This window comes from Diachasmimorpha longicaudata, chromosome 2 (genome assembly GCF_034640455.1).
Source record: "Diachasmimorpha longicaudata isolate KC_UGA_2023 chromosome 2, iyDiaLong2, whole genome shotgun sequence".
NCBI lineage: Eukaryota > Metazoa > Arthropoda > Insecta > Hymenoptera > Braconidae > Diachasmimorpha > Diachasmimorpha longicaudata.
Window position 1 is genome coordinate 8317350 of NC_087226.1, and position 19184 is coordinate 8336533.

At 39.0% G+C, this 19184-nt stretch overlaps 1 protein-coding gene and 3 non-coding genes across 4 annotated transcripts in view; 2 read left to right on the plus strand and 2 right to left on the minus strand.

Annotated features, from left to right (window-relative positions):
• Positions 1-19184, plus strand: part of LOC135159843 (uncharacterized) — a 131050-nt gene that overhangs the window by 97395 nt on the left and 14471 nt on the right. The gene's annotated exons all lie outside the window — the stretch shown is intronic.
• On the minus strand, positions 11323-11394 carry Trnaq-uug (transfer RNA glutamine (anticodon UUG)). The gene has a single exon. It is a non-coding gene; the product is annotated as a tRNA-Gln (tRNA).
• Trnay-gua (transfer RNA tyrosine (anticodon GUA)) lies at positions 15415-15508 on the plus strand. Its single transcript has 2 exons — positions 15415-15451; positions 15473-15508. It is a non-coding gene; the product is annotated as a tRNA-Tyr (tRNA).
• Positions 15858-15929, minus strand: Trnaq-cug (transfer RNA glutamine (anticodon CUG)). The gene has a single exon. It is a non-coding gene; the product is annotated as a tRNA-Gln (tRNA).

The window sequence follows — 19184 nt, forward strand, 5'->3', positions numbered from 1 at the left end:
TTACAGCGGTGATATTTTCGTCTTTATTCAACCAATGCTATTCGTTGCCCTGATAATTAATTCACAATTACTTGAGGATAGTGTTTTTACAAGTATTTTTTCTTCTGTAATGACTGTACAGAACAAAAATAGAAACGAAATTTTTTTACAAAAATAAAATTTACGACATGCCGACGCATTTGCAGCCAGCTGCCTTCGTAAATTACGGTAATTGTAATACCAAAAAGGGTTACTCTTTTACGTGTTAACATCGCTGCCATTCTCTGCCATCTTCTACATCCCCAAAACCACACCTCGTGTCCTCATCATTCACCCACACAATGATATGACTGTCTCACTCTCCAAGTTCTTTGCCTTACTGAACCACGAAATGTCGCTTCATAAACAAGCCCCGTGTCGCTCTTTACACCTCAAATAGCCGAGTTAACGAAGTTGTGTTTTACGAAGCATGTTTTATGCCGGCGAAGGTACTCCAGGTACTGACAATGAGAAAGCCATTCTCGCTATTTCAAAAAATTGGGACTAATGAGAGCTTTTCACTTTATTCCAAGACGACAATGTTATTTACCACTTTATATAGAAATCGAGGACCAGAAAGTAACGATAAATCGATAGCAAAAAGAATCAGAAATAGATGTTGAAATATTCAATCATCTTCTCTCTTTGTAAAAAAAATCTATCACCTGATCACAATCCCACCCACCTCACACATCACACCATAATTATCCTCGCGAAGAGCCCCAACAAAAGCCCTCAACCACTGCATCGGAAATGGAATACTCCCACCGACAAGCTCTGGCGTGAAGAAAAAATCCCCTTGCCAACAATGTGCATGTTGGTTAAAAGGACGAGAAAACCCTGGGAAGCGAATGGAAAAGCTTGATATTCACGTTTCTGGAGAGTCTCGATGACGAGAGTGCCTCATGCTAAATCCAGCGAGAGCCAACAACTTGGAAGGTAATCATCGAATGGTACGTAATACCCTACTACAACCTCTGAATACCCTGGATGGGGTATTATCTCTCGTCTTCACCAGTTACAGGGGTGTCATTACACTCTCTTTGGTTCTTCTGTCATCCAAGAATCATCCCCGGGATTTTAATTACGGGGGGAATGATAAAAAAAATGTGGCATCTGTTTCCATGCCGAAATGACACTTTTGAAACATTTGTATTTTGGCGTTTTTATTAGTTGATTTATTTGAAATCATACATTGGTAGATCAAATAGATCTTTCATAAAAATGCTTGAAACATATCTATCACCTAAATGACGAAAAAGCCCAGGAAATTACAAAAATTATCTTCACAACAAATAGGGGGAAAAAAAAGTTGTATTCCCGAGTTCAATGACTCCAAAAGTCTCCCCATCACTTACTTGGCGAGATAATCACGATCCTTCGAGGACGGAATTATCTGTAACAGAATGCGCTGCATAAGAGGGAGTTTAATCCCCCTCTGTGCAGATATGTCACCATCTTCAAGGTAGGACATTGCTCCGATTTATGAAAAAGGGGTGAAATGTGGTACCACTGGCACAGATGGAAACAGGAGGCTCACACACTCATCGTGTATGTCGGTATGCACAATGAGTGAGGAGGACACGGAGTTCCCTCTCTCGCATGCAAATAAATATGCCACGAAGGTATGGAGTGGGTTACCCAGTGCAGCAACCCGGGGTGCAACAATAGGCCTCTCTCCTCGTCCATAGGTCGCCATGGTAACCCCATCAATCCCTTGACAACAGCTTGAGATCTTAAAGGAGAAATGATTCCTCGTGGGCTTATGTGAGGCATTAACGTGCAATCGCTTTCCACAGAGCTGAAAGACTCATTGTGCAAACCGTTGCATCGAGTATCCTCGTTATCGTGTACTTCAAAACCCGCTGGTCTCCTTCACCGAGAAGATTGGAAGTGTTTGACCAGGTTCAATGATACTTCCATCCTTTCACGTATTTCATGATTGCGAGGTATTATTATTCTCTCTTTCAATTTTTAGAACGAACCTACTTCGGTTTTCTGGGTTATTCATTCGTGGAGGGTTCCTCTATCTCATTTCATGCAATTAACACTGAAGAAATAGTTAAATTCATTAAACAGTGGAGCATTTTCGGCTGGAACACTCCTAAGGGGCGATTGCTGTGAAATATTATTGAATTCTTCAAGGAATATCTCTACGTAATTTGGAAATGGACACTCACGTTTGAAGACAACTACCAGATAATGATTTTCTTTGTTGAACGATGTCGAAGCGCTCATTAAAACGCACACTGCAGGCTTGAGGGATTATTGTACAGGTTTGGAATCATCTGGTCAATGCCCTAAAAAACAATTACCGTTGAGTCACCCCCGAAAAAAAGGGGTGAAAGAACTCTCTCACCATCCGGAAGTACATTTAACTTCAAAACGCGAATTCATGGCATAAGAAATTCACGAGAGCTAAATGCTCAGTGGGATTCAGTCCCTTGTCTCTGTTCAAGTTATTCCTTTCTTTTTTCAGTGGAGTCTTCGTACCTTTGAATGGGCACCGGGGAGAAGAAAAGGAGTTCATTCTTTCAATTTCTTTAATCTTTGATGTAAGACTTCTTGAGATAGTGGAGTGGAAGGAGTCGAGTGATTTAGAAGGTTTTTCTCTACTTTTTTTTTGTGGGACTTTTTTTGATGCGACACTTCCGCTGGATTTTGCGACAGAAGTGCTCCGGTTGGATTATCTTTGTGGGAATCTTTTAAGAGGAGTCCACATTAATTATTTTCATCGTCTATTTGGAATTATGGGATGATTCATTTAGAGTCCATAAATATTTTGTTCACAAACAATTGATTGAGCATATGAATATTCTTTTTCTCTCAGTAAAACAATTATTTACTGAGGTAAACATATGAAAGTCAAAAATAGACAAATAATAATCAATTTATAACCCAAATTATATTTCCCAAATGACAATAATTATCTTACCCAATTGACTGTCTCCACGTTATCCCCGATAAGCTCTGGCGTCCTAAAATGATGGATCGATTCATCCCAGAACTAATTATGGCATCTCATCAAAGGGCGTGGAAATGAGCTTCTCCCTATTGCACATGCCGCAGTGGACGATCGATGGATCAATACACCTACTTTCGCAGATGCCTCGACACACGTTGAGAACTGCAAATGTGTTTCTCCCCCCTCCCTCCTCCCCCCTTACCGCCCGTAAAATACACTACACAGCAGGATTTAAGGGAAAGGGTGGAAGGCCTTCCACCTCGCGTTATTCAGAGCCAACGTCAATGGCACATATACGCGCATACTTGGGGAAATTGGCAGAATGTATATTGTACTTGTAGACTCACGGTGCGATGCAGCGGGCATTGATTAATGGCACGCCTGTTGCAGTACGGTTACAATGCAATTTGCCTTGGCGTATATGTTCAATGTATATATGGGTATATATTAGGCGATGGCCCCTGGGCCCCCGGTGTTTGTGGAAAGTGACAAAGCCGTGGCAAGAGTGACACTGTGACATTGTACCCGCGACAACCAATTAATCATTCGGGGGGAAACACTGGAGAGCGCGGTTGGGAGTTGGCTATGATGAGCGTTCCGCCACCCTCGCTTCAATAAATGCACCAAAAATCCGGAGATCTGGCACTGGGAGTGAAATTATTTTTTTATTTCCCTAAAAAAACGGATTGCAGCCAAAGATTGATATTCATGATGGAAGAAAATATTTTCTAGAACTAGATTTATCCAGGGGGTGACTTACAAGTTGTTTGAAATGAGGAATGATAGTACGATAACAATCGAGACGGTAAATTATTTAGTTGTATCGAACTGTACATTGACTGTAGGTATTTTATAAGATAAAGAAGGACGATATTTGAGAGCAAAACATGACTTACGTTCGTACCAGGAATCACAATGAGTTACCGAAAAATTGTTGAGAGGCATAATAAAAAATGAAGAAAGTTCTAGTAAAATACACTGACCTAGATGGAAATTTTCAAACGATTTCAAATAAAAAATGATAGACCTTCTAATTTGATAGCGCTATTTAGTAAATTGTACAAAGCAACACATCATTAATTACAAAATTTATGGTATTAACAGGAATTTTTATGTGCCAGTAAAACACACTCGATTCTAGTGCACAGTAATTTTTCACGAACTTTTCCCTCCGTGTGGGCAGTAATTAAAAATCTAATTGAATTAGAATACAGGATTACCCAGACGATGAATTCACCTTCCATTAATCCGTTTCTATTCACTTCCTTTCACCAGGAATATCAGATCCATAGTAGTTTATAACCATCTCCCCTCACCTTCTCTCACTGTACGATATTTCCTTCCTCTCGTTATTTTCCCGGCCATTAGTATCGCCGGAGGAAGACATCAGCTTCCACTCAGCGATTACCAAGAGCGTATTTGCATAGCACACGAGTTTCCACCCAGTCTGTATGCACGTTCAGTACCCAAATAGTGAGGGCCTCCTCTCCACCTCTCATTCTCCCCCATTTACATTTTATTTTAATCGCGGTAATCGATCGAATCGTCTCGCGGAATTAAACGAACAGCCAAAAGAGGAACCTGAGAAAAGCATCAGGGAGAATGAATACCAATGGGTGGAGTAAAGGGGTTGGGGGAGGGGTGGAACAGGGGGTGGGATACAACCAACGATCTACGTGTAGAGTCGACGACAACGGTGCAACGTTGGGGGCTGTACTTTAAATAAAAATAAAGTGCCAGTGTACGGAAATGCTCGAATGGACGCATTAGCGAATGGGGAAACTAGTGGAGTTACTTTTAACGAGTTTTGCGAAATTTCAATTCTACACGTGTTGAGTATATGGAGTGGAGGAGCCGACAAGGAGTTATGCAAATTCAGTCATCAAAAAACAATCACTCTGGTCGATTCAAACTAATTTCACGAGGAGAAAATCATTTCTTTGCAATGAGACAGATTTTTATTCATTTTTTTTTCATTTCACATGCGATTGAACGATGAGGCGATGTCTATCGATGAATATTCGAAAAGATTGGGGAGTTTTTGACTTGTAGGAACACATTCACGATTTCATGATGATCGGGAATAATTTGCCTATTTTTTTGGGATTGAAAAACGATTTAGTTTCTCCAATCGTTCGTGGAAACTTTTTTTGTGAATTGAAGACATTAAAAATTAGAATGTAATCATTTTTTGAGGTTTTAAAATATTTTAAGATTATAGATAGTTGAGATAACAGATATAATATATTGTAATAAATTAATGATGTGTTATTGATCACCAAAAAAAATTTTTTTAGGATAGAAAAGGTTGAGAGAAGGTTCATTTTATCCCTCGTGAACCACGAATCCCGCAGATATGTAGTTCAATCCTTCTCCCACAATGCGTTCAACTCTTCTTGTTTTCATTCAAAGCCGAAAGACAGAGGATTAGATACAGCTAACAGGGAGATATCGAGTTCCTCTATCCCATTCAATTCCCATGGGGCCCCCGGGTCCTTCGGTTTCACTAGCAATGCATCACTCTGTCCGCAGTACCGTAACTCACCCTGGTCACTGAAATACCTCTCCCCGACTCTGAATACTACGCTCACTCGTCCGGCATATACACGTGTAAATGCTGAGGGGTACGCACACGCTGACATATTGGTGGACACGCATGGTCGATAAATACACAGCAGAGCACACGCCGTGGTCCTTGAGGAGGGTCATAGATGTATAAACGTGAAACCTATGGAAAGGACTGAGGGATATATGGCCTCTGAGCGAACGACATATCTAATCTGACCCTTTTGGACGAGATACTAGGTACAGACATGGGGAGGAATGTGTCAGGAATGACTTAACGTGGAATTTATTCACTCATGAATTTATTTCCATCAATTATTCATCAATATTCATCAGTATTATTTCCCATTTCTCAAAGAGGACAATTATTATATAAAATTAATTATTAAATTAAATCCTTCATTTTTTAAATAACTCATTTTCGGAATTATTGACAATTTTTTATTGCATTGAATGGGGGTTTTTAATTAATTATTGCACTGCAGTAGTGCAAAATATTTTCAGAATTAAATCGGACGAAATTTAATTTTTTATCGTGAAATTTAATTTAAAATAGTGTGAACATACAGTTGGAGAGCATAATGAAAAAAAAATGGAATCGGTGAATTGTTATTTTTTCACGAAAGGTGTTCTAGCGAAAAGATTCAAGATAAGGAATCAGTTACAGCAACAATTACCCAACAGTGTGGCAAATTTTTTTCATTGCCCTGGATTGAATGGGTTCATGCAGGCCCTGTAATAATTACTCGATGGGTGGCCAAGGGTCAACGGACCCCCCGCCCTGTCTGATCGTGACTCTTTCCGGAGCGTTGACGCAAAAATTGGAGCGACAACCACCAGCCAAGGGAAACAGTATGAAAGGGGCAGCCAAGCGAGAAGATTCCTTCGGAGCGATACAGCCCGCATTGCCACCATCTGCCTAATATCGTTTGTAGCCGGTAATCCGCTTTCATTGAAAAATAGAATACGGATTGATTGAGATACATAAGTGGGATTCTCCGTGACGAATATTGGAAGGAGAGAGCGCAATAATGAAGTACATATTTTTGAACTTTAATAGTTATTTTCACTTCAAAATTAAAATTCCCCACGTGCTCTCACGTGGTCACCCATCAACGAAACTTCGCGTCCCAGAAATAAACCGCCCATCATCGCCGGGAGATGGTCCCATAGGATAATATAAAGTTACAACAACCTTAATTAATTAGTTATAAATTTATCAGCAAATCGAATGGGAAAAATATGAACTGGATATTTCCCAAAATTTCAGTTGAAAGCAAAATTTGAATTGAAGAAACATGAACAAGGAATTTTTTTAGTGTTAAATAAGAACAAAACGAAATTACAAATTACTTCATCTAATGTATCAAAAAATGTAGGAAATAATTTACGTGCCCAATGGACCATCGTGGGAGCCATCCAATAATTTACGTAACCCGATGCAATTCGTATTTACAGAAAGAGCACCGAAACATCGACAAATTACACAGATATATGAGCCTGCAACAATATAAATTTACAATGTGGGAAATTTTTTTCGGTCAAAGTAGTTGTAACAATTTATAGGCTCAGGGGTGAAATTTCAATCCCTTTTTTTAACCCATTCTGTCGAGAGTCGCAATATCTCAATTCGTGCGTGTAATATACGCAATTGGAGCCACTGACCTACGTCAAAAAATCGCGGGTGAGGCGGGGGTGATTGTAGGGAGGGAGGAGGGCCGAAAATGTGGAATGGTACGCCATGTCATGACGCATCTGGTGGATACGATATTGACCGCACTGTCCGCGCATACAACATTTCACCCTTCAATTTTTTTCTACAGCTGTGATTTGTCTGTGAATTCCACTTGAAATGAAATCGACGGGCTTTTTTTTTCAATCGATGTTTGTTCTCGTGTTTGAGCCTGCCATTTCATTTTCCACTCGCTTTAGTGCAAATAGATGAATAATGGAGTTTGGGAAAATGGTGCGGAGGATAAACTGAGAGAGGATGGTATCTGGGATTTTTTTTTTTTGGAGGATTGGAAAATGAGTATAATTATTATTTTTTAGTTGGAGAAGATTAATTATCGGAGAACATGGAAATGCCCATTCGAGAATTTTTTGAAAGAAAAATATTGTTTATTCTAAATTATTGATTAGGACTAGGGGTTGATTGCACTTTTTTCTAGATTTAACTTAAATAAAAATTCTCAATTTTCATTTCTTTCTTCGCTGAAGCCCTGAAATACTTATTAAATAGTCAATAGATACCATTATCGAAAATTTCAATCATCATTCAGTTGTTTAGTATTCACCGCAAATTCCAACCATCAAATTCCAAACTAGTCTATTTTTCCTACGTATTACGATAATGGGCCCTCGGGTGAGACGGACAACCACTAATTCAACGTTTAATGAACATCAAACGCCATTTGAATATTCATTATCAGCCGTCAATTGGTATTGACGCCAAAAGAAACGGGAAAATTTCATCTGGCCGACTCGAAAATGTTTGAATTAATTACACGAATATTTGCGTACCTGTCAGTCATTGTCCAATTTCCCCGTGAATTTACGGTACACCTCCCGGGCGCCAACTTAACCGAATCGAAATACAATGCCCACTTACGCGGAAAGGAAAATTCAATAATAATTACCAGGAAATAATTTAAAATCACGTTTCATTTTAAAATATTATACCAATCAACAGTCATAATTCCCATAGCAAATTCTGCCCTAATTTTTTTTCAATTGATTCCGTAATCGGTACGCGATTCACATCCCATAATTTATACTAAACACCCCTCTCGGCGTATATCGTACACTTTGTCACGACTTATTTTTTTCCCCGAGTGTGCGAGATCAACTCGATTCCGCACGATGAATGTATTAAACACAGTGCACCCCTATGGCGCCACGTGACCCTGTGCGACGGCCATTGCTGTGTGTTTTAAAATGCCCCAGAAAAGAGGTGCCAAGGGGTTGTACGAACAGATCGGCAGGGATGACACGCGGTAGCTGGGGTCGGGGGATTTCAATTAACGAATATAGAAAATAGAATAAACGTGTGCACGTCACGCCTGATGGTAAAAATGATGTGTCTAATGTGGTGCTAGTGTCTACCAGAGTGTATCTGATAATGTCGAGATGATGGGGATGTCCTATTGTCACCCAGACATTATGATGGCATCAAAATTGTCTAATGAAATTTTTAGTTCACCTTCGAACGAAAAATTGCGATCTGAGAAATTCCTGGAACAATTAGTATGAGGTTCACCGCGGGAGCTCCGAAATATCCGTTTCGTGTTGTTTAACCAAAGAATGGTTGAGCGAATGACGATCGGTATTGCTTTGTGGGTTGGGTGGCAGCCACAGGAGATACACAAACCTCCACGATATGGAAACCCAGTCTCTCGTGGGGCGGATTGGTATTGGGCCGCAGTCGGTGCCACAGTTTGGAGCGTGTTGCTTCAGCTGGTACGAGAATCATCGCATACATAATCCGTCTCTCGATTCTCAATATTTGCGGCCTCACCTCTCTGATAATACCGTGCCAGAACAAACATTGTATACTGTATCGATCCCACTTCAATTTCCGCTGCACTCCTTTCCCGTGGTACTCGGTAAATCCAGAGGAATTGACGGAGATCAGATTGCGAGGCATATACTCCAGGTCTGAAGAATTAGGTAAATATGACTTGGTATAGTTAGCGAGTACTATCACTACATTCAGAAAAAAAATTAGTTCTGTCGAAAAAGTATTAATTCCGCGTGGCAATATTTGATGGAGTTCAACCGAAATATGTGAGGGGATTTAATTAATTTGAAACAAGGTAATTAAACCTTTTGTGTGAATATTAAATATTTATCGTGATCAGTTAATAGGAATAAATGTCCCTTATGATAAATAAATAATTTTCAATAATGATTTTACTCCACAAGCGAAATAGTTAAATTGGGAAACCACGTGGTGGCAATAGGCGGTAAAAAGTTTTTAGGCCCTTGCATTTTGTCAATTAATTGTAATTGGAAATATTAGTCTTTTAATCTTAGAATCGACCTGATTAAATTACTTATAAAATTGGTATATATATCCGTAAACACATTGACCTCCTTTAATTCGAATAATTAAAAAAAAATGAGCCTATGGATGGAACTAAACTGTTGGAATGAACGGACGTGGAAAATCGAATTTATCACATTATAGTTATAGATATATGTAATATATATATAGAAACCAGTTTGAGTTCTATAGCCCATTCTGGGGGATATTTTATCGCTTGCCCTGAGTTACGGAGTTCCGCTCGTTAAGCCCAAGAAGTTTCTCCTTGAATTTTCCGAGGTGGATCGTCATAGGAAAACTGGCTATCTCTCTCGTTTAGTTCCTATGTCTTTGCCCGGTCTTGAAATTTAAATTGAGAAAGTATTTTACGAGCGCTGTGAGGAGTTTCACGGTGACGTTGTCACATCTTGATGAACTTCCGGTAACGATTTCAGGGAGAAATTGTGAATGCAGTGGTTTTTTCAGAGGAGATGATGGTCGGAGGAGATTGGATGAGTTTTATTCAATAGGAGGACGGAAAGAAATGAAAATGATGATTTTATTCTTTTGTTGGGGTGGAGCGCGAACTGAGTTTATTAAGAATGTTTAGAGTTTAGTGAGCGAGGGAGGAACATTGCGGGGAAAGTTCTCAGGTTACGAAAGTAAAATCTGTATCATAGAAAATAATTACTCCATTTAATATTTTATCAGGCCCAATCATAACCCGACGATTATGATTCATTTAAAATACAACTGTTATCACGCGATTAGGAAAGTTCATTAATAATGATTTATCTTTAAGGGGAGGGCCTAAAAATTGAGGATATAATTCTTCTACAGAAGTGTAATTACGAGTGAAATGAGTATCGAAATTATAACGCGGACAAATCATTAATTGCAATATGAAAGTTTGAGAGCTGATAACTTGATACATGTTATTCTCAACTCGTATACATCAACTCGTAAAAAATATGTGTCAAAACCGCAAAGAAATCAACGCGCCACAATATCTTCATATCCTTCACGTTTTATATCCCCCACGTTTGATTATGTATTTTAGCAATAAAATCAGCGTTTACGATTGTACATATTTCCTGCGAAAAAAGCCGGAAATATCGTGTCCAGAAAACAAGAAATGGGGCTTTGAAAAAACGTGAACACAGCAGTAAAAATTTGATGGACGATAGCTGCTACGAGATAAGACCCATCAGACTGACAGCAAGTGCAGCCAATCGACTGGTGGGTGGGTGATGCGGTGAAAGCGTCGGGAGAGATAAGGGATAGATAGTACAATGTCGGGTAGGTATTTTAGAATCACCGAGTTACGTGAATAATGGTGGCTTGATTGCTTTATGGCTCATGCCAGGTGGCTTATCCCGGCAAATCGGAATCGGACGCATTAAAACGGTAATGCTCTCACGTTGATTAGTTAATTGTGGAAGAATAAATGTAGAGAAGGGAGACTGATAATACTAGGGGTAGATGTGAGAGAAAATTAACCGAGTTGTTATTTAACAGAATTATGTATCTAGAATTTTCTCTGGCCATCGGACCTTAGATTCCCCAATGTAGCAGTAGAATACTAATGAGGGAGACGCATGTCTTCGTTAATTAACGGAGCGTTAATGTGTAAATGACGAGATAATAAAAATTTCGTTGTTGTTTGCGAATCTAAAGAATTTGGGAAGGTGGGGTATTAAAATATCGAGATATTTTGCATTAATGGGAGGAAAAAAAAATTTAATTGAGCAGGTCCCACCGAGATTTGAACTCGGATCGCTGGATTCAAAGTCCAGAGTGCTAACCATTACACCATGGGACCGCGGATGCGGAAAAATTTCTGGGAAGTCTTACACCAAGTTCATGATAACTAAACCACTTTTTAACATTTAAATGTGCTTCCCATATGAGTAACTGACAACATAATTTTTTGGAAAATCGTTAGACAGTCATAAACTCATATTTTTGCAGTCCATCCATATGACCCAAAAAGTGCGAAAATATCAACACTATAATAGGCCCTGATTATAAAATACACCAATAAAGTGGTCAACAGTCAAAAGAGAATTATCACGTTTTACTACTTCACTGGTGCATTAACAATTAAACGTGACATTATATCCTGAAAAAAAATAACATATGATTCAAAATCATAGTGGGAAACAATTCCCGCAGTGTACCAGTGAAGCCTCCCCTACATGAGCAACCCCTAATTGAACGGAAGTCGGCAATAAATATAATGTTTCAGCCATAGTAAGGGTCGCTACGAAACTTTACAACACACGGTCTTGAAAATTATACGAGTGTTACCCGTAACATACACACGCGCGCTTGTAAAACGGAAGCGGATGTGCAATCAGTGTGTTGAAAACCTTCACGGCAATTCGAAAACTATTTATTTTATCGTGCCTATTGGATTTCGCACGGTGCTATATCATCCACAAGTCATAAAATTAAATTCATCGGAGTGAAGAAGTCATCAAGCTGAGGGGGAATGTGGTTGAGAATAAATATTTTGCATGAACGCGCTATTCATCGAATTAATTAACGTTTCAATTATTGAATTAAGTTAAATAAAGGAGTAGAAGCGAAGAGTGAAATTGCGCCGCGGGGCTGTCGAGGAGAGGAGGTTTTTGCTGAGGGTAAACAGCGAAATGAATCTCATTAGTCGTGCCCTGTTGCATACCAACGGAGACTGTCACTTTGATGTCGAACGACTACGTGGCCTCGAGGTATTTTCTAAAAGCCCGCTGTCATTATTATTATTGCCGATCGATATGCATATTTACCCTCTTTCATTGACTTGTAGGTGGAATAAAAGGACTCAGTAAGCTTGAGATGATGAAATTCTTGAATGATTCATAGTTCTCTTTGTCATGATTAGGAGCCATTTAATCTATCGTGACTTGAGATTATAAAATTAGAATTTTATTCGACATTAATGAGGAAGCGCCCAGACCTCCAAAATTTTTCTTGTGCTAACCTTCTAAGCCAAATCTTCATAATGTCATTTGATAAATTTTTTGAGAAATATTAATTTATTTATTGATGGAGATTTTTTTACTGCGGACAGTAAAATTTTTCTCGCTGTTTTTCCACCATTAACGAACTCGCATGAAAATTTCCACTTCAGGTGTGAGAGGAAAGATGATTGTACCTTATCTCACTGCAATCCGTGAACTTTCGGATAAGACGAAATGACGTGACTCAACGCTATTCACCGAGTTTAAAGCTTCTCCCCTATTTCCACAATTCCACTGTTCATAGCGATAGAATGGAAATGTTTGAATTCCTCCATAAACCGGGAGAAAACGAAGATTTACCCCTAATCTATATCTCTGGCATTAAAGAATGTTCTTCCTTGATGCCAAGCATTACTGACAAAAATTTCACAGGGGAATGGCATTAAAATTTCCTGGCCGATTGGATGCCCAAACATTTTATCGAGTTTAATTTTAAGAGTGAACGCTTTAGGCATTAAATCTTAACAGCCTTCCACGGTAATAAATAATATTATGCACACGGATGAGGATATTTTACCAGGGGGAGAGGGGATGGGGCTGGAAACAGTGGAAAAAATACCAAGTGCGCCCGCGGGGCAATTAAATAAAATGTGATACGCTTCGAGTTATGACTTGAATCTTTATAGTTTATGACGAAACGGCGTATTCCTTAAATCCAGGCATAAAGACGCGTACGCAGGGGACTTGCGAAGCTTTTCTGATACTATTTTTTTTATGTTGGATGGTTGATTGCTGGGGTTAATGGAGATTTTGTTATTGAGAAGTTGCCGATCAAATTGCTGTCTGAGAACTTCGGGAAAAATTAATTATCGATTGATGTTCGATTGCAACAGAGAGAAATATTCGCTGAGCTTATATACATATCCTTCTTGGGACAGATCTTTCTTTTTTCTCCACGACGTCTCCATGACACTAGCCCTCCAGTTAAACATCCTGAAAATTTCCGGCGCATAAAACCTTCTCTAATTTCCATATTTATTTTGGTAACCAGTAAACGTCTTGAGCCAATTTGAAAGCTCGTCGTAAAAGTCCGATACCCTAGATTTACGCACATCACAGCAATTATAATGTATTTTATTACTCCTCCTGTAACGCGATGGAAACCCCTCAAAAAATTGGCGGTGGTTGTATCCTTCCCGCCCCTTGCTCGGCTGGGATTCAACGCGCCACCCCTTGATAAAACTTATATCGTAAAAAATGTTATTAGACCACCCCCTCACCACCTTGTGATAGTCTGAATGGAAGACGGTGTTTAAATAAGACACGAATTTTTTTTATGGAATACCGTAAGTGAGCGGGACGTTAGAGAAAATGCTCTTCTGAATGTTCTGCATATTAAAAATATGAAATAGGGAAGGGAAACAAATCATTCCATACAGGGTCGTTTGTTATGTCGATACTACAGTTTATATTTTATATCTTGGATCGTCTTCAGAGTCGTCGCTACTATGTCTCTTAACTGCCTCTAAAGGCTGCCGTGGGTAAACAATTTTAGGCGGAGTTTAACATTAATTTTTTAGTGCTGAATTTTTGTATTGTGAGTCATGTGCAGTAATAAAAGAATTATTGCAGTGTTTTGACGATGTATTTGAGTCCGCTGGATGATAACTGAGAATTTTGGGAAATTTAAGATCAATAAGTGTTTTTATTTGACGTATTATTCGTTTTTCTCTTTACATAGTTGCTAGGATATGAGGTAATCATAGAAATTTAATGGGTACGTGACTTGCAACTTTTAGAAGAGATACTGAATTGAATTTAGGAAGACAAATAATGGATTTTTTTTTATTTCTTCGAGAATTCAAAGGGCGGTTTTACGCTGTTATTCACAACAACAAAAATAAATCTTCGAAAATAATATCGAGGTACTTATTTTTAAAGTATCAAGATTCACTAGCTCTTAGCATTGTTTCGGCTGCTAGATTAGGACGGGGTTACTATGAACCCCATAGAGGTCATAATATTCTGTCTGTTCAGTTGAAATAAAAAACGAATGTTGAAAATTCCTTAAAAAAATAAAGATGGCAATTTTCTAGATCTAAAAAATCTGTCTCAACGGGATAAATTCGTAATAAACCCCTCAAAGGACAATATAACGTTGCAAAGTCTCTTAACTCAGTAATAAGAAGTGCAATTAAAGGGTTGGGCATTTAGTCGTGCTATAAAACCTAGTAATGACTCCATGCAAAAATACCCAGAATGCTTTTAACGACGCTGGCAGTCACTCTGGCACTTTTACTCGTGACTCAAGAGGGTAGTTGAAGACTTTTCGGCAACAGATCCATGACTTTACGGTCTTATGTAAAACTGTGTCGGTAACCATCCCCATGAAAAGTTCTCTCTCCATTCACCTTCGTTGAGGCGGGTTTTAATGGTGATTGGCGAGCATCGCAAACGATATGGGATTTCTGAGGTATAAACTTGAGTACAATCACCGTACTCGGGTTAGCCTGACACCCAATTCTCTGGTTCGATGCCTTCAATGTCGTAAACTTACCTGTCTCATGCTATTCATTCAGTTTTTACGAAATATCGATAAAAGTTTAAACATCAAATGGGGATAAGCGGGATTGCGAAGATGAAAAAATTAAAGTAAAAATTATTTTAGAAGGACTGTATTTATGAACCATGAATTCCATGATTTCATTCCATGAATTTCATGATTGTTTCCATCTAAACAAACCTTAACTCACTTACATCAGTTTCTACGCTAAATTCTCTAATTTAAAAAATATTATACTGTTCAAAATGACTCATCAAACTGTCAGCTACGCGCGGTAGCTTAAGTAAACATCGTGGCTCAGACTTATATATCTTCTCCTTCGATAGCTCAGTTGGTAGAGCGGTGGACTGTAGTTGGTTGAATTTCGAATGGATATCCATAGGTCGCTGGTTCAAATCCGGCTCGAAGGAATTTTTTTTTTTATTTCGATTTGTGAAATTCCGCAATCTACACTTTCCAAAGAGTAATTTTGCAAATCGAAGGCACAAAAACCCCCCAAAAATGCCACAATTATTGAAATTCCTCTGTCATAACATTACATTACTCGTGAAGATCATTATTGTCGATTATTAACACATGAATATTGGACCAAAATGACGATTTGCGTGATCTGGCCTGTCATAAGTCTAGATCGTGGGAGATTAATCGTTCACTATGGCGCATTGAATCGATGATTCACAGCTCACCTGTCTTGAGATAACAACACTGTGTTGATGTACTAATAGCTCCCCAAAATCCCTAGATTTGAAGAAAAAATAAAGGTCCCACCGAGATTTGAACTCGGATCGCTGGATTCAGAGTCCAGAGTGCTAACCATTACACCATGGAACCTGTACGTTAATTCAGGCTGTCAATACAGAGCCGGAAGGCTCGTGACAACCACCAAAATGTCCAACACTGGCATCGATGGATAGTGGCAGACTCGTTACACGCCTCGCGAATTTCAATTACAAACACCTGTAATGCGGAATTACATAGACTGGATGTATACCCCCGGTATAGCTGTGGGGTTGATTGTCAATTTAAGCCTGGGTTACAAGAGAATCCATTCACAGGAGATAAATCACACAATTTCGAATACAATGCAGATTAGATTATAGGATTTCGGTGGGAGAGATACTAATCAACCGAAATGGTGAACATAAAAGAGTAAATTGAAGTGAACATTTTTGGCTGGTGTTTTTACACCCAGAGAAACAAATTAAATTGTTGCTTGAGGCTTTAATTTGACGTGTCGATGCTTTTGTTAGGGGAAATTCACTATTGCTTTCATTGCAAATGATGTTGTTTTGTTTTGATAAAGGATTTATTCTCAGGTTTACCCATAATGAAATCATAAATGTTTTTATTACTTTATATTTCTTTATATTTCCCCCGAAAATTCCAGGGAAATTGACAACTTGGACAATGAAGTGACAAAAATAATTACATCGCATGCAGTCAAGTGCACCGAAAATTACATCAGGGATGTTCTTTCCGATGACTCACCGGATTCCCTCAAAACCATTGAAAAATATTCTCCACAAATACGTAAAGGACCGAGCAAAAGACCATGCAATTTTAATCGTCATAGAGCTCACAGTAATGCAGTTTGAATTGCAATTGGTCTCCCCGTGTCTCAGGAGAGGCCTTCTGAAATTGAGGGATGGATATGCTCTGTATGTACATGTAGAGAATAGGATGCACCGATGGTAATTAATCAGGAGTGTGCATTCAAAGCACCCACACATATGAAATCCATTCACAGCATCATTCATGTGAAAACCACTCAAATTAATTTCAAGTCAAAGCATATTCTTCAATTTGACGGTGTTTTTTTTTGCTGTCTCCCTCACCTCTCCCCACTCGACATTCAATCAGTCGCATATCACCCCAGCAAACAGTGGAGAGAGTGTGGAGAACTAAAATTGTGCATGTAACCCTCAATTCCATTTCTGTTGTATTTCGTTTTCCGTACACAATGCTTATCCTTACGGTTGGTTAATCCTTGACTGACAGGAGCAACCGAATACTGGCAACACTTGCCAATCCCCGATGCCCAAATTCCACTCGTGACCTCCCCCTTTTGGATGGCTGCACGCTCGTGGTTCAAGTGAGAAATGGGAATTGTTAAAAAGAGATGTGGAATGGGCATTGCGAAGGGAACGCTTGGCGTTATGGATGGTAAGTGCGGGCATGTCAAGAGATATGACAACTGTTGGGTGTGTGGCAAGTGGCATTGTTGAATCACTTTTCAACTGATCGAAGAATGAATCACGGAGATTCGACACGATTCAATTATTTCCCATGATGTGGAGTAGATGAGTTTTCGGTGGTTGAAATGATTCCTTAATTTACAATTAGCTCGTTACTTTCAATAGATACAATAATCGCTTCCTACCTCAGGGCATTCTGGTCCTGGTTCTGATAAAGTCGTGTATAATTTTTATGTGTATGAATTTTCAAAATTTCATCGCGGTGTTTGTGGAGGGGAGAGACTTCAATCTCCAAAAAATCAAACATCGTAAAGTGGAATAATAAGGGGACCGGATAAAGAGGTTTAAAAATCCGTTATATGATAAATTTATTTCCTGGCAATGTCAATAAGCCCAGAGAGGTGCAATAATCGCCCCAGGAGGGTAAAAATAAATCTCATTCGGGTGACACGAAAAGCTCGTTTTCTCGCGGATAAAGAATGCGTATATATTAATTATTTTAGAGAATGGTTTTTACCTTTATTTTGTTACCGACTTCGGTCGGATTGTGAGTGAATGTTACCAACAATTGCAGATTAATTTTCTCACATCACTACAATACTTAAAATGGCCGCATCATAGCAACATAATTCTAAATGCGACTGGAAAGAGATTTTAAAAAATCGAAGTACTTGGATACCTTTACCGTATAATTTCCGGTAGCATATCCCAAGATTTTAATTAATCCCGAGTTTACACAGATGTGTCTGCGTTATATTGTCGAAAGCTCCATGCCTCAATAGGAAAAAGGGTGTATTTTTTTCTCATTTTTTCGCGTATGATTCCAGCGTCCGCTTGGCGCCGTGGAGAAGTGTGTTCAACGTATAAACTCCCATTCCCCACTGGAATATTTCTACAGCAATGCCGACGATTCAATTCCAATGGTACGCGAGGCATGAAATAAGTGTACACAAATCCCTCCCCTCACCACCAAACCCATCCAGTGAACCTCGTACTCGTTCATTCGCTTCTGGGATACAGTATTTTTCCACATTACCACGACAAAACGAATCTCCGTCCCCGCGCTACTCTCGCTAGTCGAAAAAAAATATATCTAAAGAGAGTGGAAAGGGGCGGAACGGGGGCAGGGGGGAATAAAAATAGAGGGAAAATGTGAAATAGGAAAAGTGAGCGAGAATTACGTGCTCGAAACTCAATTCGTTGCATACACACACGCAATTTCAGTTTTATTTCTATTTTCCTTAGTTATGTATTTTCATTTCTACTCCGGTATACGGTAAATTGAAGGGGATGGGAAGATAAAATCTTCATTTGGAGTGTCTGCTGTTATAAAACCATAAAGATGTAATCGTTCTGACACGTTTCTCCATGTGAAAATTTTCAACTTCAGCTCTGCGAATTCGTTGATATTTTATAATGGTAAAAATTCCTGGGTAAAAGCCCAACGCATTCGGCAATTAAATGTTTCTTGATTAATGTTTGTCCTTGGATTGGATAGAGCACATCCCTCATTTTTAGCTCGACAAATAGGGTGAGTTGTGGCAGGAAGAGAAAAGTTCTGGGTAAGTTCTGTATTTTATGGGTTTGTATTAATGCTCCCAAAATAATTCAATTGGAATTGAGTATTTTCGTAAATACTCTGAAATTATTTTTTCTTTTAATGTACTGGTCGTTCAATAAATACGACAAAAATCTGGATTTATCAGGGAAAGTGGATCTAGCCTGGTTGTACCTCGGCCCTACATCGCACTCATCAAATTCTGTGGATAGATTTCAGCAGTTTAAAAATTAACAATATTTTTTTCAGTTCTTTGAGGCGTCTGAGACGTTCCCTATCGCGCCACAGGGCTGACACTGTACAGCGTCTGAGATCATCCAGTTGGGCCATTGC